This window comes from Bactrocera dorsalis, chromosome 6 (genome assembly GCF_023373825.1).
Source record: "Bactrocera dorsalis isolate Fly_Bdor chromosome 6, ASM2337382v1, whole genome shotgun sequence".
NCBI classification, from domain to species: domain Eukaryota; kingdom Metazoa; phylum Arthropoda; class Insecta; order Diptera; family Tephritidae; genus Bactrocera; species Bactrocera dorsalis.
In genome coordinates, this window is record NC_064308.1 from 41,574,222 (window position 1) to 41,600,393 (window position 26,172).

The following is a 26,172-nucleotide window of genomic DNA, read 5'->3' on the forward strand; positions in this document are numbered from 1 at the left end:
CGTATCGTGTGAAAGATTAAAGCCCACCGTCAACAAACTGATTGGACCTTATGAGAGTGGATCTAGACCTGGCAATCCAACAACCGACCAGATATTCACCATGCGCCAAATCTTGGAAAAGTCCCGTGAAAGGAGAATCGACACACATCACCTGATTCGACAGCACGAAAAGGAGCTGCCTTTATGCCGCGATGTCTGAATTTGGTATCCCCGCAAAACTAATACGGCTGTGTCAGCTGGCGTTGAGCAACACGAAAAGCTCCGTCAGAATCGGGAAGGACCTCCCCGAGCCGTTCGATACCAAACGAGGTTTCAGACAAGGCGATTCCCTATCGTGCGACTTTTTCAACCTGCTTCTGGAGAAAATAGTTCGAGCTGCAGAACTCAACAGAGTAGGTACCATATTCTATAAGAGTGTACAACTGCTGGCGTATGCCGATGATATTGATACCATCGGCCTCAACACCCGCGCCGTTAGTTCTGCTTTCTCCAGACTGGACAAGGAAGCAAAACAAATGGGTCTGGCAGTGAACGAGGGCGAGACGAAATATCTCCTGTCTTCAAACACACAATCGTCGCCCTGGCGACTTGGCACTCACGTCACTGTTGACAGTCATAACTTTGAAGTTGTAGATAATTTCGTCTATCTTTGAACCAGCGTAAACAACACTAACAATGCCAGCCTAGAAATCCAACGCAGGATAATTCTTGCCAACAGGTGCTACTTTGGACTAAGTAGGCAATTGAGAAGCAAAGTCCTCTCTCGACAAACAAAAACCAAATATCATATAATTCCCGTCCTGCTATATGGTGCAGAGGCTTGGACGATGTCAACAGCGGATGAGTCGACGTTGCGACTTTTCGAGATAAAAGTTCTGCGAAAGATTTATGGTCCTTTGCGCGTTGGCCACGGCGAATATCGCATTCGATGGAACGATGAGCTGTACGAGATATACGACGACATTGACATAGCTCAGCGAATTAAAAGACAACGGCTACGCTGGCTGGGTCATGTTGTCCGGATGGTCGAAAACAGTCCAGCTCTGAAAGTATTCAACGCAGTACCCGCAGGGGGAAGCAGAGGAAGACCTCCACTCCGTTGGAAGGACTAAGCGGAGAAGGACCTGACTCGCTTGGAATATCCAATTGGCGCCACGTTGTGAAAAGAAGAAACGACTGGCGCGCGGTTGTTAACTCGGCTTTAATCGCGTAAGCGGTGTCTACGCCAATTAAGAAGAAGAAGAACCACCATCTACCATCCAAAGAAAAATGTGTGCGTGCGGCAAACCTCTTTTTTGCCCCTCAACAGAAAACATCCAGGTTCTAACAGCACGTTGCTTCAAGATAAAGTCCATCAAACATCGTAACTGTACATTGAAAAGTCGTGTTGTGACATCGTGACGATCGCTTAGTGATTGACCGCGGTCCATCCTGGATTACTTCTTGCCTTGGCTTGCCTTAGGCTGAAATCAGTTGATGGCAGAAAGAACGCCGACCGATATTAGCGCGACCTCGTCGTGGCTTCGTAACAAATTTCAATCTGTAAAGTTTTCACTGAATAATTTTCAATAATTTTTCTTTTGAATATCCAGATTAAAAAAGCAAGCGACCGAAATTGAACGATTCAAATAATTTACAAATCAAAATATTGAAAAACAAAAGAAACAAAAATTAAAAAAAAAATGTGTATGAAAAAAAGTTATTTTTTGGAACTCTCCAATTTTCCAACATTTCCTAATAAAAAGTATAAGGTAAATTTATTTCTAAACCTTTCCCGATCTACAACAAACAACGTCTGAAAACTTCATTTAGTTTGGTGCCGCCGTTCTATTAGCGTTACTACATTCATTTTTAAATATTTAGTAACGGATTAGTTTTTTTTTTGCCGCAAAAACCATCTTTGAACTACAGCGAACATTTAAAAAAAAAATTAGCCAAATTGGTTGGTGAGTTATGCGCTTAGCAACACATTTTGCCATTCTTTTTTATATATAAGATAGATGTGAGGTTTTTTATTGTTTTTGTATTGTTATTTTTACTGTTAAAAAAGATTTTCAAACTTCAATCAGTTCGAATCAGTCGAAGTTTTAGTGTAATGCACTTATCCCAATAATAATTATTTTTCCACTCCGATTGATTTTTCCTACTTACATATATGCCGAACGAATACTTTCGAAGGTTGACACATTATTAGCCTAAAAAATTCAGAAAGTGGCAATTTTCGTGTGATAGGTGTGGAATTGATCGATTTTTATTTATTTGTGGCATTACTTCATATTGTTAACAGCAACATGCCTTCTGAGTTTCATTAATCTAACTCACATACCATCATCAATACAATTGTATGTGAATTATTTCAGCGAGCTTTAAGAGCGATTTGATATTTTGATACTTCATCTAGTTCATTGAACAGTGAAAGTCCTAAATATCTAGACGCAAGTTTAAGGTAATACTGGAAAGAAGCATAGGGGATATTCCAGCGTCTCTGTAATGCATATTCCTGCACTTTCTTCATGTATTGTTGTTACTTATGGAATCCGAAATGTAATTCTAGTAGGGTTCCTGCACATGATCTTGGCAACCCTACATGTCCTTAAGGCATTCTATCTTGCCTTTTCGGAAATTTCTTTGCATATGTTTTTAGTGACTTCCGTTTATCCTGGTTCGGTAGCCAGACGGATGGGACTTTTGGCATCTCATCAGATATTTCGTTTCGAATTGCTTTGTGGTCTGGAACCGCTTATAATCCTCATTTAATAATGTAATCTAATCTAACCCACTATATCCTACTTCTAAGGACATGCTCTATCCTAATACGTTGGTAGATTACAGACTTAATTACCCCATATTTAAGAAATAAATTTGCAAAAAAGTCCCTTTTTTAGAATGAAAGCATTACCCTCCCTTAAGTACGTTTTGGTATTACCTCCAGCAGAACAGTTTTTTGTGGATTTCGAAAACTTCTGGTCATAATATGGCATACGTACAAACCATTAGTTGTACAAAAGGCAAAATGCCTGAATGAAAAACTCTCCCTTGTAAAGATCAGGTGGAGAAGGCCTGGCTTTATTTGGAATTTCTGATTGGCAGCAAACAGCGAAAAGAAGAACGACTGGTGGGCTACTGTAAACTCGGCTATAATCGGGTAAGCGGTATCTACCCCAGAAGAAGGCTTTGGATATAGTAGGTTAGTTGTTTAGATTATGTGCATTAAATCTATGGGAGGGCGAGATCACAACCAGTTTTTAAAATTTTTAGACCACAGATGCCCCTTGGTACTGCAATCCTCTATGACAAATTACAGCTCCATACCTTTTTTGGTGCTTAGATATGACACATTATATATAGCGATTTGTGGGCTTGACTTGTATGGAATCAGCGGAAAAAAGGTGCGTGGAGTCCCTACGTGCGGAAGATGTTATACTTCTTAGTGATATTCAGAAGCAAAATGCGAAACAATCAGACATACATATATTATGTCGTTTGCACATTTGTATGTATGTTTGCGAAAGCAAATGTTCTACAAAAGCATATTTCTATACTTAAACAAAATTATTAAAACCATCGTATGTTTCTTACATGCATAACCAAATCACACTTAAGTCAGTGCAACCTAAGCGTCAATAGTGGTGTTGGTGGCAATTGCTTGGAAAGTCAAGATGCTAACATAGGTTCGTATCTCGACAGAATAAATTTTTAATTTTTTGCTTTTAACATCGTATACTATACAAATAAATATTTTTGAAGTTATACTTCTTATACGACACCGGAAAATGTTACGTTAAATGCAAATTGCACAACCTTGCTCAATATGAATCTAACGCTACCTTCAGGTTGCGCAACCTTGTCTGCGAAGATGTTCGAGCAGCAAGCGAAGCGGTGACAATCGGCGATCGTTTGTTCGTTTATTTCGGCACAGCTCGGCCGACACAACAACAAAACACAATGTTGCCAGGCTTATGCTGTTGTTGTTTTTGTAGAACAATGTTTCAATTTTTGGTTGGTGACATATTCACATGTGTGCGCATATGTATGTTTGTATGCTTGTGCATTATTAAAGTTATACAAGAATGATAGAATATAAGATTACGACACTAGTTTACCGTTAGTTTTTTTCGGTTTAGCTCTTGACAATTCTTACAAAAACAAATACATTGTGCAACAATTTCGTGACGTCACACTTTTGCGTTGAGAAAAACAAGCATAGAAATGCATACAAATTGTAAACAGAAAAGTAAACACTTTTGGAAATTCCCAAAATAATATTAATTCATTCGTCTTTGCAGGAAAAATTTCAGTGGAATGTTTAGAATATTGTTGCGAGAAAAGATATATGTATGTAAGTAGTTTTAGGCACATCCACAATAAATAGAGTAGCATGTGTGGAAATTGTTCAAATGAAGAAAACCAGTGAAAGTGTACTGTTGTATTTATTTAAATTTCTAAGCATAAATTATTTATTTTTATTATTATTTTTATTATTAATTTTTTAAAATGAAATGTGCAGTAGCTTATTGTAATAATAATTATGTAATTAAAGGATCGAAAACGAGTTTTTCAGTTTTTCGGCCGATTTAAAAGTTGCCAAAAAATGGGTGTTATTTTGCAAAAGAAATGATATATTTAATACTAAATCCTCTTTAATTAATTAATTTCACAATTCTTTTATCATAATTTCATACATCTGAAACATCTGAACTTATAATATATGTATATATTTATATACAACACAAGAAACGTCTTCTCCATTTGAATCACAACTTAATAGACAATTTTATTATCAATAGGCCGATATATTTCTTTAGAAATGATTCAAATCTTTTCACTCAACAATATTCAATCGCTGTAATAAAACTTTTCATTAAAATCGAAAGAATTAATAATATTTTGCGAATTTACAAAAGTGTTCACTTTTCTGTTTACAATTTGCAAGCCATTTGACAGTTTTTCTCTCTTGTTCTTCTCAACACGCAGCTATGACGTTTCATAATGGCGGTTGTCGTAATCTTGTATTCTATCATTCTAGGAAGTTATAGTTCTTTTTCTTTCGTTTGTCTTTCTGCGAATTCTCAACTATTTTGCGTATCTTTGAGTTGAAATACTCTGCGTTGGCCGTTGAAAAATTAACACTATACTTCACAGAATCATTTCTGTGTGTCTTCATTTCCAATTTTGGAAATCGATCCGCGATGACGAGGTATATCGTTTTATCTGACAGTAGGTTTAAGAACTTCATTTCTAATTTTGTCTTGTGGCGTATTAGAAATGATGTTTCTTCGAAAATCGTTCGCTTGCAACGGATAAAACGACTTCTGAGTGGTGATTTTAATGAATAAATTCCTTTTGGTTGAAATACTCTACGATGGCCGTTGAAAAGTTAAGACTATACTTCTCAGGATCATTCTTTCCTTTAATTTCTTCAAAAAAATTAATGACCTTTAGAAATATGCATATTTGCATTATTTCGTTGTCATTTCCATATTCGTAGCAATAGAATTTCTATGGCATAAGTAAAGTAATGAATTCCGATTGTCACCCCTTGCCGCTGTAGCAGCTTCGCCTACAAACATGCGTAAATATGTATGTATGTATACGTATGATCGTACAATACATATCGACGCAGATTTTTACGAGAAGCACCGGAAAGTTGTGTAATTTATGATTTTTAGCTTTTGCCATCGTCGCGAAAAGACGACTTGTTGGCAAAGGCATGCTCGGGGAGATGTTACGGCCTCTGTTTTTATGAATGAAGCGCCTGCGCTTGTGGATTTTGCGCTTGTTTTTGATGTAAAATTTACTACACTTGTTCTGCGCCAATTTGGCTGCCATATTGACTTGAGAAGATCAATTTTTTGTTGGTGACATATTCATATGTGTACGCATATGTATGTTTGTATGCGTGCATTATTTGTTTGGCAATGTATGCAAATATATGTACATATAAGTATATATGAATGTATGAACATGCAAGTCAATGCGCGCACATGTAATAAGTAGGTACATATATTGATAAGTAATGAAAATATGATTTCAATTTCTGAACGCGCACATGCGTATACTCGTACATACACTCATATGACCATATGCAGATACACAAGACAGGATAGAGGATGTATGCCTTTTAACATGTAAAAGGAATTTATTCATTAAAATTACCACTCAGAAGTCGTTTTATCCGTTGTAAGCGAACGATTTTCGAAGAAACATCATTTCTAATGCCACAAGACAAAATTAGAAATGAACTTCTTAAACCTCACGCTGTCAGATAAAACGATATACCTCGTCAACGCGGGTCGATTTTCAAAGAAAGTAAATGAAGACTGACCAGAGAACTTAAAAGTATAGAGAAGGTGCGGGGTTGGACTGCGAACATTTGATAGATTAAAATTAGGGAACTCACCGCATTTGTTAACATTGTAGGTCGGAACTCGCCTCGCAATTTTAACTTTTTTTACAATTCTCTCACATATTCTAACCGAGAATATGAAGAGACAGAAACATATGTATTTCTAAAATGATTTCTTTGATATTCCATAGGATGGAAGTATGTATGTAGAACTCTTTTATTTTTGATTTATTATTTTTCAAATTATTTAATGTTAATTTGACCTTATTTTATAATAACTCATTTTAAATATATAAAAGATTTACCTAAACATTATGATGATATTTTCATGATTCATAAGCAATGTACGAATGTAAGCAATTTCGTTTTGCTGTCGGCATTTCAATTTCTCATGCTTCAATTTTTACTTTCAACCAAGAAATCGCTTGTATGTAAATATATGCAATATATGCCTTTGCGTTTTGCCGTCGGCATTTCCATATTGACATGCAAAAGTACTTATGTAATTCATTGTTTCGTTTTGGCCCATTTTTGTATATTAAAACAAGTGTCAATAATTGCGCCAAAATCAAATATATTATACATATATTCATATGTAAACATGTTTTAAACTTTACATAAAATTGAAGTGTCAATAATTGCGCCAATTTTCATAAAGTTGGAAATTTTGCACGAATAAGACGTGTGCTGGTTAAGTCGTGAATTTTACTTATATTAATTAATTTGAAAGTGCCGAAAAATGCGAAACGAAATTTTAATAAATTTAAATAAATTTAAGTAAATTTACATGTATTTTCATTTATATTTAATTGTCAATAAATTTTTTAAAAATTATTTGCCCTAGTTGTCCATTTTTTATTTTCTCACACATTTCAGCCGATTTTTGTAAAGAAATTTGACTGGCGTAGAAGCAAAATGCGAAACAATAATACATACATATATTATGTCGTTTGCACATTTGTCTGCATGTTTGCGAAAGCAAATGTTCTACAAAAGAATATTTCTATACTTAAACAAAATTATTAGAACCATCATATGTTTCTTATAGAAGAAGCAAAATGCGAAACAATAATACATACATATATTATGTCGTTTGCACATTTGTCTGCATGTTTGCGAAAGCAAATGTTCTACAAAAGAATATTTCTATACTTAAACAAAATTATTAGAACCATATTATGTTTCTTATGTACATGCATAACCAAATCATACTTATGTCAGCGCAAGCTAAGTGTCAATGGTGGTGTTGGTGGTAAGCGCTTGGAAAGTCAAGATGCTACAAGTGCCACAGGTTCGAATCCCGACAGAATAAATTTTTAATTTTTTGCTTTTAACATCGTATACTATACAAATAAATATTTTTCTTTATTTTAATTTTTAAATTTATCACAGCAATATTATGTATATGTATATTATGTATATTGCTGTGATAAATTTAATTTCTATTAGTAAGAAAAATATTTATTTGTATAGTATACGATGTTAAAAGGCATACATCTTCTATACTATCTTGTGTATCTGCACATGCTCATATCAGTGTATGTATACGCATGTGCGCGTTCAGAAATTGAAATCATATTTTCATCACTTATCAATATACTTATTACAGTGCGCGCATTGACTTGAATGTTCATACATTCATATATACTTATAAGCACATATATTTGCATACATTGCCAAACAAATAATGCACGCATACAAACATACATATGCGTACACATATGAATATGTCACCAACAAAAAATTGATCTTCTCAAGTCAATATGGCAGCCAAATTGGCGCAGAACAAGTGTAGTAAATTTTACATCAAAAACAAGCGCAAAATCCACAAGCGCAGGCGCTTCATTCATAAAAACAGAGGCCGTAACATCTCCCCGAGCATGCCTTTGCCAACAAGTCGTCTTTTCGCGACGATGGCAAAAGCTAAAAATCATAAATTACACAACTTTCCGGTGCTTCTCGTAAAAATCTGCGTCGATATGTATTGTACGATCATACGTATACATACATACATATTTACGCATGTTTGTAGGCGAAGCTGCTACAGCGGCAAGGGGTGACAATCGGAATTCATTACTTTACTTATGCCATAGAAATTCTATTGCTACGAATATGGAAATGACAACGAAATAATGCAAATATGCATATTTCTAAAGGTCATTAATTTTTTTGAAGAAATTAAAGGAAAGAATGATCCTGAGAAGTATAGTCTTAACTTTTCAACGGCCATCGTAGAGTATTTCAACCAAAAGGAATTTATTCATTAAAATCACCACTCAGAAGTCGTTTTATCCGTTGCAAGCGAACGATTTTCGAAGAAACATCATTTCTAATACGCCACAAGACAAAATTAGAAATGAAGTTCTTAAACCTACTGTCAGATAAAACGATATACCTCGTCATCGCGGATCGATTTCCAAAATTGGAAATGAAGACACACAGAAATGATTCTGTGAAGTATAGTGTTAATTTTTCAACGGCCAACGCAGAGTATTTCAACTCAAAGATACGCAAAATAGTTGAGAATTCGCAGAAAGACAAACGAAAGAAAAAGAACTATAACTTCCTAGAATGATAGAATACAAGATTACGACAACCGCCATTATGAAACGTCATAGCTGCGTGTTGAGAAGAACAAGAGAGAAAAACTGTCAAATGGCTTGCAAATTGTAAACAGAAAAGTGAACACTTTTGTAAATTCGCAAAATATTATTAATTCTTTCGATTTTAATGAAAAGTTTTATTACAGCGATTGAATATTGTTGAGTGAAAAGATTTGAATCATTTCTAAAGAAATATATCGGCCTATTGATAATAAAATTGTCTATTAAGTTGTGATTCAAATGGAGAAGACGTTTCTTGTGTTGTATATAAATATATACATATATTATAAGTTCAGATGTTTCAGATGTATGAAATTATGATAAAAGAATTGTGAAATTAATTAATTAAAGAGGATTTAGTATTAAATATATCATTTCTTTTGCAAAATAACACCCATTTTTTGGCAACTTTTAAATCGGCCGAAAAACTGAAAAACTCGTTTTCGATCCTTTAATTACATAATTATTATTACAATAAGCTACTGCACATTTCATTTTAAAAAATTAATAATAAAAATAATAATAAAAATAAATAATTTATGCTTAGAAATTTAAATAAATACAACAGTACACTTTCACTGGTTTTCTTCATTTGAACAATTTCCACACATGCTACTCTATTTATTGTGGATGTGCCTAAAACTACTTACATACATATATCTTTTCTCGCAACAATATTCTAAACATTCCACTGAAATTTTTCCTGCAAAGACGAATGAATTAATATTATTTTGGGAATTTCCAAAAGTGTTTACTTTTCTGTTGACAATTTGTATGCATTTCTATGCTTGTTTTTCTCAACGCAAAAGTGTGACGTCACGAAATTGTTGCACAATGTATTTGTTTTTGTAAGAATTGTCAAGAGCTAAACCGAAAAAAACTAACGGTAAACTAGTGTCGTAATCTTATATTCTATCATTCTTGTATAACTTTAATAATGCACAAGCATACAAACATACATATGCGCACACATGTGAATATGTCACCAACCAAAAATTGAAACATTGTTCTACAAAAACAACAACAGCATAAGCCTGGCAACATTGTGTTTTGTTGTTGTGTCGGCCGAGCTGTGCCGAAATAAACGAACAAACGATCGCCGATTGTCACCGCTTCGCTTGCTGTTCGAACATCTTCGCAAGCAAGGTTGCGCAACCTGAATCTATCGCAACCTTTTCCGAACTCGTATAAGAAGTATAACTTCAAAAAATACTTCCACTGCCGATGGTAATACATTTAAATTAATTATATTAAGTTAAAAAAGTTGATTAACGAAAATAGGAAATTTTTGAATATTATTCGGCTAAATCAAAAACTGATTTTAATAAAATTAATTTACGTTTGCATGATAGTTTCTTTGACTGGTGATGAAAGGATCTAATCTCAAATGCAATCGATTGAGCAAGTCCTGATTTGTAGTAATCTGTTAGTTCCTTCGAATATGATGTAGTCGATACATCTTAACGTCCTTATTGCTTGACTCAGCAGATTCTTCTGAGAGCTCTCCAATTGAAACTGGTGCATATTGAATAACAATGGGCAGCGTTAATTAAAATTGTACGGACTATCGAAGGAAGCTAATACCAGGAATGTTTTGAAGTAAATTTAGGCTGAACCCACACTGGATTAGTCAAAACCGTCTTTGACTAATAAGACATAAAAACGTCTTGTGCTCTAACCCACGCCAACCGAAGAACAATGCGACATTTTGTCTTTTCGTCTCGCCTGGGTGCATTGAAATAAAAGGAAAAAAGAAGGACACGAAAATTTTCAATTATTGAGTGAACGAGTTGAAAGAAATAAAAAAGAATGGTGGGTGCATCAGTTAAACCAGAAGCGCGATTCAAAAAATATTATTACACATCTGATTTCTGAACTGAGAATTCATCCGAGAAAATTTCGAAATTTCACAAGGATGCAGGATTCGAATATTTGCTGTATTTAATAAAACATTTAATTTTTAAGCAAAATACAAGCTACCGCAGAAGCATAACACCTGCAAAAAGATTAGTTATAACATATTGCCTGTGAAAAACAACGGTTCAGCTATAAGCAACGAATCGTGTTTTTCTGTCTTGTCTGTTTTATTCAGTGTGGGTTGCGCCGTAGCTCAGCAAGTATTGATCGGCAACAAAGACGGTTTTGTAGCATTTGGTGTGCTTTGGTTGTATAAAAATACATAAGAAATTTGACAACAGCTCTTCAAACAAGTCAAAGCACGAATATGCGTTTTCGTTTCGTCTTGTTCGGTGTGGGTTGTCACATACTCATATGAAGTTATGGGCATATGTCGTAACAAATAAATTATTGTCCTCCAAATTACTATTTTCAAATTTCTGCTTATATTCGCTCTGACCAGAATTGTCATCAAAGCCACATATTCCTATTAATAATAAGTAATTAGAGGACTCATTCCGTTCATTAATAACATTTGTGATGCAATAAGTTGCAATAATTTTTTTATTTCAACTTCAACATCAGGTTCTGAGACCTTTATTTGCTCAGAATAACAGCTTTTCCTTTAAATTGTTATCATAGCAGGGTAAAAAGTTAATATCAAGATTTTTGTTAACGAAGCTTCTAAGAAGTAGATACTGAAGCTTTATTACATTTACTTTGGTGATAAGTGATATTACTTCACCAGTGCTAAGAGTAAACTGCTATAGTGTAGACGAGTTGTAAAATAAAGAGATTTTGTTGAAGTGAATTAAACGGCTTTTGGTTTTATTTGTCAATCCAGAGATACAAACCTAATAAAGTAAACTAGCAAGGAGTAAATTCGCAACAATTGGTGTCAGAAGTGGGATTGTCAAATAATCCAAATTCAAGATGGTTAAATTCGGAGAATTGAGAATTCAGCAATTAAAAAAGGAACTGGAGGAGCGTAATTTGCCGATAAGCGGGCAAAATGCGGATCTGCAGGCACAATTACGTGAAGCAATGGAAGCGGATGGAATTAATGTGGACGAGTTCGAATTTGATGGGCCAGGAACTTCTACAAAGGTGGAAGAACAACGAACATCATCAAGTGTAGACACGAACATGCTGTTAGTGGCTATTAAGTAAATAGCAGAAAATGCAGTGCAAACAGAAAATCGTCTGGCACAGCAAATGACGCAAATAGCTGAAAATACATCACAGTTAGAGTCTCGCCTTACACAACAAATGACTGAAAATAATACGCAGTTAGAAAAGCATTTGGTACAACAGATTACAGAAAATAATACACAAGTGCAAGAGAAATTTTCAAAATTTGAAGACGAATTAAGCACAATAAAAAATGACGAAGAAAATTTAAGATCAGGATTTCTTCAACTGAGTAATCGTATGCGAGAACTGCAACTGCATGGCCCTGCACCATCAACAAATAATCCAAGATTGAAGGCACCCACATTCGATGGAAGTATTCCATTTCAAATTTTCAAACTTCAGTTTGAAAAGACAGCAATGGCCAATAACTGGAATGCAGCGGACAAAGTGGCGTCCTTGTTTGTATCATTGAAAGGAAATCCTTCAGACTATTCCAGACTGTGAACGGGACAACTATGAGGCATTGATGAGTGCGATAGAAAGACGATATGGTAGTGAGCACCGGAAACAAATATACCAGATCGAACTGCAAATTAGGGGTCAGAAGATGAACGAGTCATTGCAAGAGTTCGCAACTGAAATAGAACGACTGGCTCATTTGGCAAATGCAGATGCACCTGTGGATTACATTGAGAGGGTAAAAATTCAATGTTTCATAAATGGAATTCGTGATGTGGACACCAAACGCGCCACATATGCATTGCCAAAAAGAACGTTTGCTGAAACGGTTTCGCACGCCCTTCCCTACTAAGTAAACCAGCACACAAAGTACAAAGGGTTGAAATGGAACAACCGGCGCTGATGGAAGAAATATTGAAGACTCTGAAGACAATTGCTGCACCGTGAGTAAATACAACAGAAAGATGTTTCAACTGTGGAAAAGCGGGTCACTTTGCCCTAAATTGCAATATAAAAGTAAACCCATCAAAACGGAAACAACCAACAGATAACGAGGACGGAGCATCCACATCTCACAAGTCGTTAAACTAAAACGGAACAGTTCAAAGGGGCGTGAGCTGGTTCCCACAACTATTTGCCCCGCCATCTCGATATCACAAATAGGTCGCCATGACAACAATCTTACTATCAACGGTATCGTAAATGGACGACTGTCAACGCTTACTTTGGATACTGGTGCCACACATTCAATTATCCGACCGAATGTGGTAAGAGGAACGGTTGAACCATTAGTCGGTTGCAAGCTTCGAACGGCCACCGGAGAGGAAGCAGCTGTTGCGGGAAAAGTGTTTTGCGAAGTGATGATTGGTACCCTGGTAGTTAATCACACCTTCATCGTAGCAGAAATCACGGATGAAATTATAATGGGAGTAGATTTCATGATTAATCACGGGGTTACTTTGGATTTAAACAAGCAAATGCTGTTTTGCCAGAACATGGAGATGCCTATAAACACCGGATATGTGACCAACGTTGAAAGTAAGAGGGTAATTGTTGATGATAATCAGAGTATTCCACCAAAATCTGAGGCGATTGTATGGGCTAAAGTGAATGGAGGAGGTGGGACTAAAGAATTGTGGATTGTGGAACCAACAAAAATAGTTACACCCATATTGGTAGGAAAAACGCTTGGAGCTCAACTATCGTCTTAGTTAAAAAGAAAGATGGTAGCACCCGTTTCTGCGTAGATTATAGGAAGTTGAATGATGTCACAAAGAAAGACAGTTATCCTCTACCGAGAATCGACGATACATTAGACACCTTGTCTGGAGCGAAATGGTTTTCTACATTAGATCTACAAAGTGGATATTGGCAAGTCGAGATTGATGAATGTGACCGTGAAAAGACCGCTTTCAGTATGGGCGACAGGTTATGGGAATTCTCTGTGATGCCATTTGGGTTATGTAATGCGCCTGCAACGTTCGAGCGACTGATGGAACATGTGTTAAAAGGACTCAACTGGAAGACATGTTTGGTGTATCTTGATGACATTATCATCATGGGAAAAAGTTTTGACGATCATCTGAAAAATCTAGAGGAAGTCTTTCAGCGAATAGCATCAGCCGGATTACGCTTGAATCCCAAAAAGTGTTCATTATGGAAGAAGCAGGTCACATATCTCGGACATAAAGTGTCAACTGAGGGGATTCACACCGAGGAAGGAAAAATTAAAGCAGTTAAAGATTGGCCTCGACCTACCAACATACATGAACTCCGCAGCTTCCTCGGCTTATGCACGTATTACCGCCGTTTTGTACCTGGATTTGCGAACGTGGCTAGAAGTTTACATGATTTAACAAAGAAGAATCGCCCGTTTGTATGGCAGTTGGAATAAGAAAAAGCGTTTGAGCAGCTCAAAGAACTACTTTGTACGGCACCGATGTTAGCTTATCCAATACCTGGAAAGAAATTCATCCTGGATACAGATGCAAGCGCTTATGGAATTGGAGGTGTCCTATCTCAGCTCATCGACGGGCAAGAAAGAGTAATTGGGTATTACAGCAGAGTACTCGGGAAACCAGAGAAAAACTACTGTGTGACGCGAAAAGAACTACTAGCTGTGGTGGAATGTGTAAAACATTTCCACAAGTATTTGTATGGGCAACGATTCTGCTGAGGACTGATCATGCAGCATTAAAATGGTTATTACAGTTTAAGAATCCGGAAGGCCAAATTGCACGATGGATCGAAAGATTACAGAATTACGACTTCGAAACAGAACACCGAAATGGGATTCACCACAAAAATGCGGATGCATTATTACGTCGCCCTTGTCCACTTGAATGTAAACATTGCTCCAAATCAGAAGAAAAGAAGGTATAATCGACGTGGGATTACTGAATATAGAACCTGAAGATGATTGGACTCCTCACCGCATCAGAATCAATCAGCTGTAGGACCCTGGATTGGTTGTCGAGATTCCTTAGCAGAATAGATAAGTAATTGTGCAAAGTGCATGGCAGCTAAAGGACCCAAAGTCAAAAGTCGCGGTAGGCTGCAACAGTACAACGTGGGATCACCATTTGAACGAGTCGCAATGGATGTTGCAGGTCCGTTCCCAACCAGTACGGCCGGAAACAAATATCTACTGGTTGTCATGGACTATTTCAGTAAATGGCCAGAAGTATATGCCTTACCAAACCAGGAAGCGAAGACAGTAGCCGAAGCGTTTGTAGAAAATTGGATAACAAGGTTCGGAGTGCCCGTCGAATTACACTCAGATCAAGGCAGGAATTTCGAATCTTCCATTTTCCAAGAAGTTTGTACATTATTGGGCATCCACAAGACACGGACAACAGCGTTACATCCACAATCAGATGGGATGGTAGAGAGATTCAACCGAACGCTCGAAGAACATCTGCGGAAAATCGTTGATAAAGATCAACGGAATTGGGACAAGTGCATCCAGATGTTCCTGCTGGCGTATCGTTCAGCGAAGCACGAGAAAACTGGTTACACGCCAGCGAAGATTATTTTCGGATCTGATCTGCGACTCCCTGCTGATCTTAAGTTTGGAACGAATCCTGCAGCTGTAAGAAATGATGGAGATTATTGCTCTGCCTTAAAGAAAAAAATGAATGAATTGCATCTAATGGTAAGGCAGCACACGCATCTGATGAGCAATAAGATGAAGGATCGGTTTGATCAAGCGGCGAATTCAAAAGGTTTTGAAGAAGGTGATTTGGTCCTGTTGTACAATTCACTTCGAAAGAAAGGCTTGTCCCCGAAATTGCAGGCAGCCTGGGAAGGGCCCTATATGGTGATGAAACGATTTAATGACGTGGTATACCGCATACAAAGAAATGTAAAAGCACGATGTAAAATGAAAGTAGTACATTTGGAGAGGCTCGCCCCATTTGGTTCAACAGGATTTGTGCCTAATCGGGACGATTAGGCTTAAGTGGAGGGCAGTGTTACAAAAGTAGTATTAAGTTGTATTTGTATTGCTATATGCATCCCTTATTATGAACAATAGCTGTATGTATATGGAATAGCATTACGTGTGTTTGTCTTGTTGTAGACATCTGGCGCCGCGGCTGTCTGCTTGTCGACTTAAACAATTGCTGCGTCTGGCGCCGCGGCTGTCTGCTTGTCTAAACAATAGCTGCATTTGGGGCCGTATAGCATTATGTTCTTATAATTGCCAGACGCAATATTCTAGAAGGACACGTCGACATCAGCGAGGAGTGCGTGGCTATATAAGCCGTGGCAGCGCCAACGTAATCAACCAGTGCTAAGAGTAAACTGCTATAGTGTAGACGAGTTGTAAAATAAAGAGATTTTGTTGAAGTGAATTAAACGGCTTTTGGTTTTATTTGTCAATCCAGAGATACGAACCTAATAAAGTAAACTAGCAAGGAGTAAATTCGCAACAATATTATATATAAGCGTGAAAGTTTACACCAAATATGAATACATATGTATGATGAAAAAAAAAAAAACAAAAAATAATTAAATATGCACGAATGTACATACACATAAATGCAAAAAAATATAAAAAAAATAACACACATAAAATCACAAGCCTGGTAGAATAACATGAAATAACAAAGAGAGCTGCAAAAGGTTGCAGCTGAAATCAAAGGCGTAGACTTAGAAAACATTAACTAATATAAACAAACTTGACTTATGTGAGGGCGAGACAGGGATCACAACGTTTTGTATACCTTAAATCGATGTATAAGAAAAACATTCCACTTGTAAAAAAATTGTTTTAAAATAGTAAACCAGCATATTATTATATAAAGATATATGGTGATCCCTTAACAGCGTTTTGAGATTTTATTTATTTTTGAAAAGTTATGAAAAATGTCGATTTTTTTACTTTTTGATACAACTTTTTTATATTTTTTTTTGCGTTTAGTAGTCTGCCACCGCTCTAGAATTTGTTCAGAATCTTTTTTTTTTCATTATTGGCAAAAGCCATCCTGCGGGCCGAAAATTTATACTTTTAATAACGGGTGATTTTTTTGAGGTTAGGATTTTCATGCATTAGTATTTGACAGATCACGTGGGATTTCAGACATGGTGTCAAAGAGAAAAATGCTCAGTATGCTTTGACATTTCATCATGAATAGACTTACTAACGAGCAACGCTTGCAAATCATTGAATTTTATTACCAAAATCAGTGTTCGGTTCGAAATGTGTTATTATCGACAAATTTTGTTCAGCGATGAGGCTCATTTCTGGTTGAATGGCTACGTAAATAAGCAAAATTGCCGCATTTGGGGTGAAGAGCAACCAGAAGCCGTTCAAGAACTGCCCATGCATCCCGAAAAATGCACTGTTTGGTGTGGTTTGTACGCTGGTGGAATCATTGGACCGTATTTTTTCAAAGATGCTGTTGGACGCAACGTTACGGTGAATGGCGATCGCTATCGTTCGATGCTAACAAACTTTTTGTTGCCAAAAATGGAAGAACTGAACTTGGTTGACATGTGGTTTCAACAAGATGGCGCTACATGCCACACAGCTCGCGATTCTATGGCCATTTTGAGGGAAAACTTCGGACAACAATTCATCTCAAGAAATGGACCCGTAAGTTGGCCACCAAGATCATGCGATTTAACGCCTTTAGACTATTTTTTGTGGGGCTACGTCAAGTCTAAAGTCTACAGAAATAAGCCAGCAACTATTCCAGCTTTGGAAGACAACATTTCCGAAGAAATTCGGGCTATTCCGGCCGAAATGCTCGAAAAAGTTGCCTAAAATTGGACTTTCCGAATGGACCACCTAAGACGCAGCCGCGGTCAACATTTAAATGAAATTATCTTCAAAAAGTAAATGTCATGAACCAATCTAACGTTTCAAATAAAGAACCGATGAGATTTTGCAAATTTTATGCGTTTTTTTTTTAAAAAAAAGTTATCAAGCTCTTAAAAAATCACCCTTTATATGGAGCATCAGAGGTGACTCCGACTTTGTTTTTTATACTAATTGGTGTAGTATTGGAAAATTGTGATTCTAGTGGTAGTCGCACGACGTGTCGGCCATTATTTGATCGAGTAGTTGTGGCTTTAGGGAAGTCTTCACAATACTGATCTTCTAGAGTTTTTTTTGTTGTAGGGGGAAGTTTTCTTAACTTTTGAAATTTCCTTAATTGTGAATTAAGGTACTGATTTGGTTTTTTCTCAACCTGAGTTGTCATGGTGGTAATTGGTTCTATAACTAGTCCATTTTGTGTTTCGCTTTGAGTAATGTAGTGTCTCTTGGCAATTTTTAGAATTTCGGTATTGCTAGAGAAGGCAAACCCAACTGAAGAAGTTCGAATAGCAATTACCCGTCTGAAGAACAACAAAGCGGCGTCGGCCGATGGATTGCCGGCCGAGCAATTCAAACATGACGGCTAAGAAATGATAAGGAGCATGCATCAGCTTCTTTGTAAAATATGGTCGGACGAAAGCATGCCCAATCCACAAAAAGAAACCCCACAATCTGCGCCAACTACCGTGGGATAAACCTCTTCAACATCGCGTATAAGGTTCTATCGAGCGTATTGTGTGACAGATTAAAGCCCACCGTCAGCAAACTGATTGTACCTTATCAGTGTGGCTTTAGATCTGGCAAATTAACAACCGACCAGTTATTCACCATGCGCCAAATCTTGGAAAAGACCCGTGAAAGGAGTTTTGACACAGACCACCTCTTCGTTGATTTTAAAGCTGTTGACGCTGAGCAACACCAAAAGCTCCGTCAGGATCGAGAAGGAGCTCTCCGAGCCGTTCGATATCAAACAAGGTTTCACACAAGGCGACTCCCTGTCGTGCGACTTCTTCAATCTGCTGCTGGAGAAACTAATTCGAGCTGCAGAACTTAATCGAGCAGGTAAAATATTTTATAAGATTTCAAGCCTGACGGTATTGTTGGTGTTAATGCTGGTTCCAGGATAAACGAATTTTATCTACAGTTTCAAAGTTATGACTGTCAATAGTGGCGTCAAAAGTCGCGAGTGTGACGACTGTTTGTTTGATGACAGGAGATATTTCGTCTTGACCTCGTTCACTGCGATACCCATTTGCTTAACTTTCTCATCCAGTCTTCAGAAAGCCGACTAGCTAACTTTTGTAGAAGATTGTACCTTCTCGATTCTTCTTAACCTTTTTTTTTTAATAATTTTATAATTTATTGACAATGTTGTCACAAAATTTATGTATAAAAACATGGGGAAAAATGAAAAGGTTAATTATTTTTTTATTTATCAACATTTTTGCATGATTCTACTAAGGACGATAATCATTCACGTACTTTTTAAGAATAAGTTATGTTTTTGTGCTTCAGATGATCCAAACATCACAAATCGTGTCCGCCAGTGAAAAAATGTAACTCATTCACCCAGCCATTTCTCCGACAGATGTCATAAAGAAGTTCTGAAAAGATTTGTTTCTACACTCCACGATATACCTCATGATATGTGAACGAAGTTCTATTGTAGAATAAAAATTTTTATGAAAAAAATGTTAAAAAAAAGGCCGGATTACCATACTGACGCCTTAAGCTACTTAGCTACAAAAAAAAAACTTCGACGACCCGCCCGTTTGAGCGAACGGGGACATTAAAATTAATATCAGGCAACAGACATGAACTATAGACAATGTCCGGTGTGTTTAACGTGGGTACCTGCTGACGACAGCCACACCGCTCAAAAGCACAGCGGATCAAATCAATGCGTTGATCAGCGCCCTGAGAATGCCAAGCATTTTCAGTACCAATTGGCAGTGTGAAGTGGATTCGAGGCCCATTTAAAACCTCTGCCGTGCTTTGGGTCCGGCACCCGGTTGCAATGCAACTCCACATTCAACGGACAAAGCCAGTTCTTCCCACATTTGGATTTTAACCACAACCACCATGTTACTCCCTGAGGGCCCAGTCCGCATGAGCAGGTTGGAGTTACCTCCAAGGGCTCCTGCTCCCCGTGGTACCAGAATTAAGTCTCCGGTGAGACCTCGTAGCCGAAACTACTACCAGTTGAGCTTCCATACTGCTCTGGACTGGTGGCCAGAGGTTGGACACCATACATGCATCACTTACACACACCAATCACACAAAATACTAAAAGTCCTAATTTCCAGCTAACCGCCTTCGGCGCTTAAATAATTCACGCGCAAACAACCCTAACTGTTCGGTATTCCGACTAGTGGAGATCACACCACTACCATCGAATCGTCCATCAGTCCAGCTAATCCCCATACCACCCAGATCCCTAATGTCCGAGTACATCGGGCACTCCGCAATTAAATGCGACCCGTTTTCTGAAACTGCCCCACAACAACACCCCGACGTGTCCGATAGGTGCCTCTGATTCAAAAATGCATTGAGAGGCCCATGCCTCGTAAGCAGAAAACCCAGACTCAGACAAAATCTGAAGTCTGGGTTATCCTCAACGAACCCAACGTCCCGAATGTACTCGTACGTCACTCGGCCGTTAGGACTTTTGTCCCAACGTTCTTGCCACCTACACCTAACCCCATCATCTAGAAGCCTCTTGCTCCCTAGATATCCCTCCCTCTCCACATCATCGTCGGAAATCCAATTTTTCCGCAGCAATGACATACTCAAACCCTTTCTTAACCTGAATGCAACAGCACGCTGTATGACAATCAGGTCAAGAGGGGGTGCTCCTAATAGCACCTGCATCGCATCCGTTGAGACGGTGCGACATACAGGCAAGCAAGCAAGCATCATACAACGCTGTATTTAGAGGAGTTTTTGAGACCCCAAGACAGTCGTGGCTGCCTCCCACCATACAGGGGCTCCATATGTGGCACAGGCCACAAACAAGCCAAGATATATGGTGCGGACAGCAAGACGTCCGAAACCCCAATCGCTCCACAAAATACGTCGTATTTTGCCTACGGTTGCCTGCAGTCGCTCCTTCACATTCGCAAAGTGTGGAGTAAAACACATTCTTTCACTTATAGTCAACCCCAGATACTTGACTTGCGTCACATATCTGATGCTGACCCCGTTCACACGGACAATCGGTGGACGAAACGGCGACAATCTACCTTTCAGCATCATTGCCACCGTTTTGTCCATCGATATGTCAACCTCCACACCTAAACCCCAAGAATTAACGATCTCTAAGAGATCTCCTCCCGCCCGTTCTAGTTCCAACCTCGAGCGACCTTCAACCATAAGAAGAAGGTCGTCCGCATACGCGCAACATTTACAGAGTGGCTCGAGCAGCCCAAGCATAGTGTCCATCATAAGGTTCCAAATATATGGACCACAGATGGAACCCTGCGGGCAGCCTTGAACAACTCCAATCTCCACACTCCCATTCATGCCGACAAGAGAGGCCTTTCTGTCCGAAAAATAACTCCGCCAACGAGTAATTTCCCGACAGCCAAGCTCCTCCAGCCGTTGCAACACTCGATCCCAGCTTAGGTAGTCAAATGCCCCCTTGAAGTCAACAAATATGCCAAGGACATACTTGTTGAAATTCTCCCTAACGACATTCTGCACAAGAAACCACGCGTCCTCTATACTGCGTCCTTTCCTGAACCAAAACTGCCTATCCGACCACATACCCCGCGTTAGCTCCTGAAGCCGTTCCACCATGACTCTTTCCAGCACTTTTCCAAGTACTGGAAAGAGACTGATGCCTCGATAAGATCGAGGATCGCTCCTGACCTTATCAGGGGACTTCAGGAGAGGAACAACCCTAGCACTTTTCCACTCGCGTGGAAAGTATCCCTCCCAGACGCACTTATTATAAATGGCCTCCAGATATTCCGGAATGAACTTCCATAAGCTTTTACACATCTCTCCGTTCAAACCATCAAAACCTGGGGACCGTTTAGACCTAACCAGGCCAAAGGCGTACCCCAACTCCCCATCATCTAATGGAGGGACAGGCACCTCTTGTGCTTGAGGTACCTGCACCTCCGACCTAGGAAAGAACGCACCTAACGGACCCCCGCCCACTCACTCCACGACGATAACAGAGTGTCACCGACGCGAAGAGAGGTAATACCCTCCCTCCTACGACCCCTGCAGATCCTATAGACCTGACCCCAGGGGTCGTTCCTATCCTCTCTAACAAAACTCCTCCACTCTTCCTCTTTAACTTTAACTAACATCTCTTTATACTCCCTATCCGCACAACTAAATTCGTACCTAAGCTGGGACAGCCTATCAGAATTGGACCGTCGAGGGCGTTGAAACTTTCGCCTCAAACGCCTGACAGTCCTCCTCTTCAAGGTTAACTCACGCGTCCACCATTTAATTTTGCTAATCTTACGACTTTCACACCTCCTAAATACCCTACCATTTAACCACCAAACTACCCCGTATAGACGAGCAATTTGCTCGTCAACCCCCAACTCCTCAAACTCACTAAACGGTATATCGGATACCGCTTCCCTAACCAAGAGTCCATATTGGTTCCTGTCAGTACCAGTGGTACGCCATCGCCGCAATGGACTCTCATAAGGTGAGGGAGGGGACCGAGGGGTAACCACAATTTGAAGCAAATTATGGTCACTCAATCCCCACCCTCCCCTAACCTCCCAGCTAACACTAAAAGCCCTACTTTCTGCCTCGTTCATAAGCGTCACGTCAATGTCGCTCACGCCCCCAGGCCCATCGAACGTATACCATTCGCTCGGTTCATTCAACACGCGGAGGCTATTAGCCACCACCCATTCGCTTAATGCCTCGCCTCGACTGTGGCTTTAGTATCCAGACGAATGCCGGGATATCTTACTAAACCACATCGAGGACGAGGCATTCGCATCCAACCCTAGGGCTCCGGGAGTAGAGCAATACCGCACCCACCCTCTACCATACAACCTCCTAACTCACACATCACGGCATAGGAGCCCTGACAGTTAAGTTGGATGATCCCACCCATCAATGTCTGGCGAGGGCGCGCTCAACAATGCCACAATATATAGGGCAGACAGCTGACATCATTAGATGCCCAGCTGGCCTACCCTTAAACTTGTGGCCTTCTTGACCGCACCTCCGGTAGACATCTCACCTAGCCCTATACTCAGCCACCCTATGATCAAATCCCATACAGCGGAAGCATCCAGCGACGGGGCTGTCCGGTCGCACCCTGAAGGAAAACCACTTTATGTAGCACCGACCTGCCTCCGAGAGGGCGGACATCAATTTGTCCGTACCCTCAAGGACGACATTGGTGCTACCATCAGCAGCCACCTTCCAGGGACGACTGACCATCCTCACGTCAGTCTTTTGGGATGCCGGGCTGAAGTCCTGGAGGTTCATCCGGAGTAGTTCCCCCATGAAGAATTCATGGAGGATCTCCATATGGACCCCCTGGACTACCACCCGACGACCCAACTTTCGGTTGACAGAGACGTCCAACCCCACCTCCCCGAATTTTTTGTTATTCGCCACTCTCTCCCTCTCTAGAACGGAGGGAGTGCGAATAACCGCCCCACCACCCTTGATAGCCCTAACCTCGTGGACCCTCACGCCAAGTGAGGGACCCACCTCCTTCACCACCTTCTGAATAACTTCCTTAGAGGAAGTTGTGGGCCCCTTACTCCTGACCACGACCGACCAGGTCTCCACAGGCTTCGGCGTCACCGGTACGATTGCCTGAAGCGCAGGTACTGGAGGCGCAGGCATTGGTGCCGACGGAGCCGGCATTGACCTGCTCGGCGTCGAGGAGTGTCCCCCGCAACTTCCCCTAAGGGCATGGACTTGACCGCGAAGATGGGCATTCTCGGTTATCACCGTCATTAGGAGCGCCTCATACTTTGAGGCAAGCTCCAACAGCCCTTTCGCAGTCCCTACCTCAAAACTCTTCGACTCGAACACGAGCTCGTTCAGCTCCCCGGTAATCTTTTTGGCAGCCGCAACATGGCTGACTGCCTCACCCCCAACAACAACAGGTCCCCGTGAAATCTCCCGCTTTTTTGCGGCCTCTTTGGCACGCCCGGCACCCGTTTCCTTGCCAACCGTCCTAAACGGCTTGGCAACCGTTTTCTCTGTGGTGGGCGCACTGGCCCTCCCACCGTTCGCTCCCTCAATTTCCCCAACAAGACGCGGCGACCCCGAATGCGTAACCGCTTTGACACCGGTTGCCACATTGGCACTCCCGCTCCCTCCCTCGATTCCCCCTACGTTACGCGGCGACCCAGCACGCGTAACCGCCTTCTCAATGGAGGCCACGTTGGCGCTCCCACTACACTCCTCGCTCCCTCCCGCGCTTCCGCCCTCTTTTCACGGCGACCCCAAACGCGCCTTACTCCGATGTGGAGACCTTACCGCTCCCGTCTTTTCACCCTCGCGGCGGATTCTCCGCTTCCAGCGAGAACCTTCGTCCTCCTCTTCTGTCCCGGAGGCATCTCACTTCCCAAACAACCCCTCAGTAGAACTGATCCGCTGGCGTACCACTAGCGCAGAAGGCTCACGGACAGAAAGATACTGGAGCAGCTGCTCTCCAGGTGTTTGCGCCTGAACGCGCCGAAAAATGCGACACGCGCGCAGGCCCGCTCAGTAACAGCGACCACCCAAGTGGTCGATTATCGCGTGCTCGCAGTGGAACAGCCCACAGCCCCAACCAGTGGTCGGATAAAGGCCACTCAATGGGGCGCCGGACGGACAATGTCCACGTAACGGTCCGGAGTCGACCGATGTGGCACTGAACCGAATCGCACCGTGGGCTAAACGGTAGCGCTGTTACGACCGTTGGTCCACACAGGAGTCGCAATTCCAACGCAGGACAGACACTTGCACCCTTTGGGCAATCCTGTCCAGACCCACCTGACACTGAGCCAACTAACCGCCAGATGCTCACCACAGAACTACTGACAGGCAGTGCAGTCAGCAAGAATGCCAACAGCACGGAGCTACACTGAAACCGTGCGAAGCTTCCGCCAATAACAACAACGTGGATGACCACGTTGTCCGTATATAATATAATAATAATTAAATTACTTACCGTAACTTCACGACGATTTTGTACACAAAATTGCCAAAAAAGCACAAAAATGTGTACCCGCATAAAACACTCGCGGTCAATAAACCCCGCACCCAACGATCGTACCAACAATTTCACCGAACCGCTACGCACACGCGCCAGGCAATAACGGTGCCAGCTAAACTGCGTAAATAAACGACCGCACAAAAGAAACTCGAAAAAATCACCGAAAAAACACTTGGAAAAAAATTGCAACGATGCGCACGCACGTCTATCCGCGTCGACAGTCAACTAACGAATGATGAACTATAGACTGTAAGTAGATTTATCAGTTTTAAACGATTAGTATATGGGGAGAGATTGTAAGTGATTTAAGGTAAAACGTAAAAGTTTTTTTTGAGCCGACTTCTGCTTCTCTAAATGGACTTGAAACTAGGGTTCCATATCTCAGAAGCATACACAAATATACTCGTAGGTCTCACCAAAGATCTAAAAAAAATTTTGAAGTAAGAAAATTTTTTAGACCAAATTTTAACAAAACTAAGAGCGCATTTAGCTTCAGAAACCATGGAAGATGCATGAAGATTAAAATTGAGTTTGGATTCATAGTTACTCCCAAATCAACAAAATTGCCTACTTGCTCCAAGCAAAAGTCTTGTATTACAAATGAAGTAGGATCTTACAGATCTATGGTTCAATGCCATATAATTTCTAACACACCAAGAATCTAAGTTGTTTAAGTCTGTTTGCAACTGACTCTTTCACTTTTTAAAGTATATTATTTGAAAAGTTTTACATAGTCGGTTTATAATAAAACTCTTGAATACTTAACAGATGATATATCATTAATAAATAGCTATAACAGAATTGGACCAAGATTGCTAACCTGGGGAACGGCTGTAGGGACAGTAGAGAAAGTATCGTTATATATAAATTTTTGAATTCTATTACTAAGATAAGAAGCAACCCATTATTGGTCGAAAACCAAGAAGGTCCAGCTTTTCAAAAGAATTGAAGGGTTTTGTTTATGCGACTTCAGGGCATCTCGCCTCTCCACGCAACATTCTTCACCCCACACAACATTCATCACACCACTCACATTCATCACACAACACAACATTTAGCACACAACACAACATTCAGCACAAAACACAACATTCATCGCACAACCTGCATCATCATACTACGCAACAAACCAACCACACTACACGCACACCATAATCATTTTTCACCACCCAACCGATCAAAAAGGATTGGTTAGATCGGGGTGGCTCCC

At 40.1% G+C, this 26,172-nt stretch overlaps 1 protein-coding gene and 3 pseudogenes across 1 annotated transcript in view; 1 reads left to right on the top strand and 3 right to left on the bottom strand.

Annotated features, from left to right (window-relative positions):
• Window positions 1–26,172, bottom strand: part of LOC125779270 (uncharacterized) — a 272,515-nt gene that overhangs the window by 173,177 nt on the left and 73,166 nt on the right. The window lies entirely within an intron of this gene.
• On the top strand, window positions 5,126–5,321 carry LOC125779922 (small nucleolar RNA U3; annotated as a pseudogene).
• On the bottom strand, window positions 6,155–6,349 carry LOC125779811 (small nucleolar RNA U3; annotated as a pseudogene).
• Window positions 8,618–8,813, bottom strand: LOC125779923 (small nucleolar RNA U3; annotated as a pseudogene).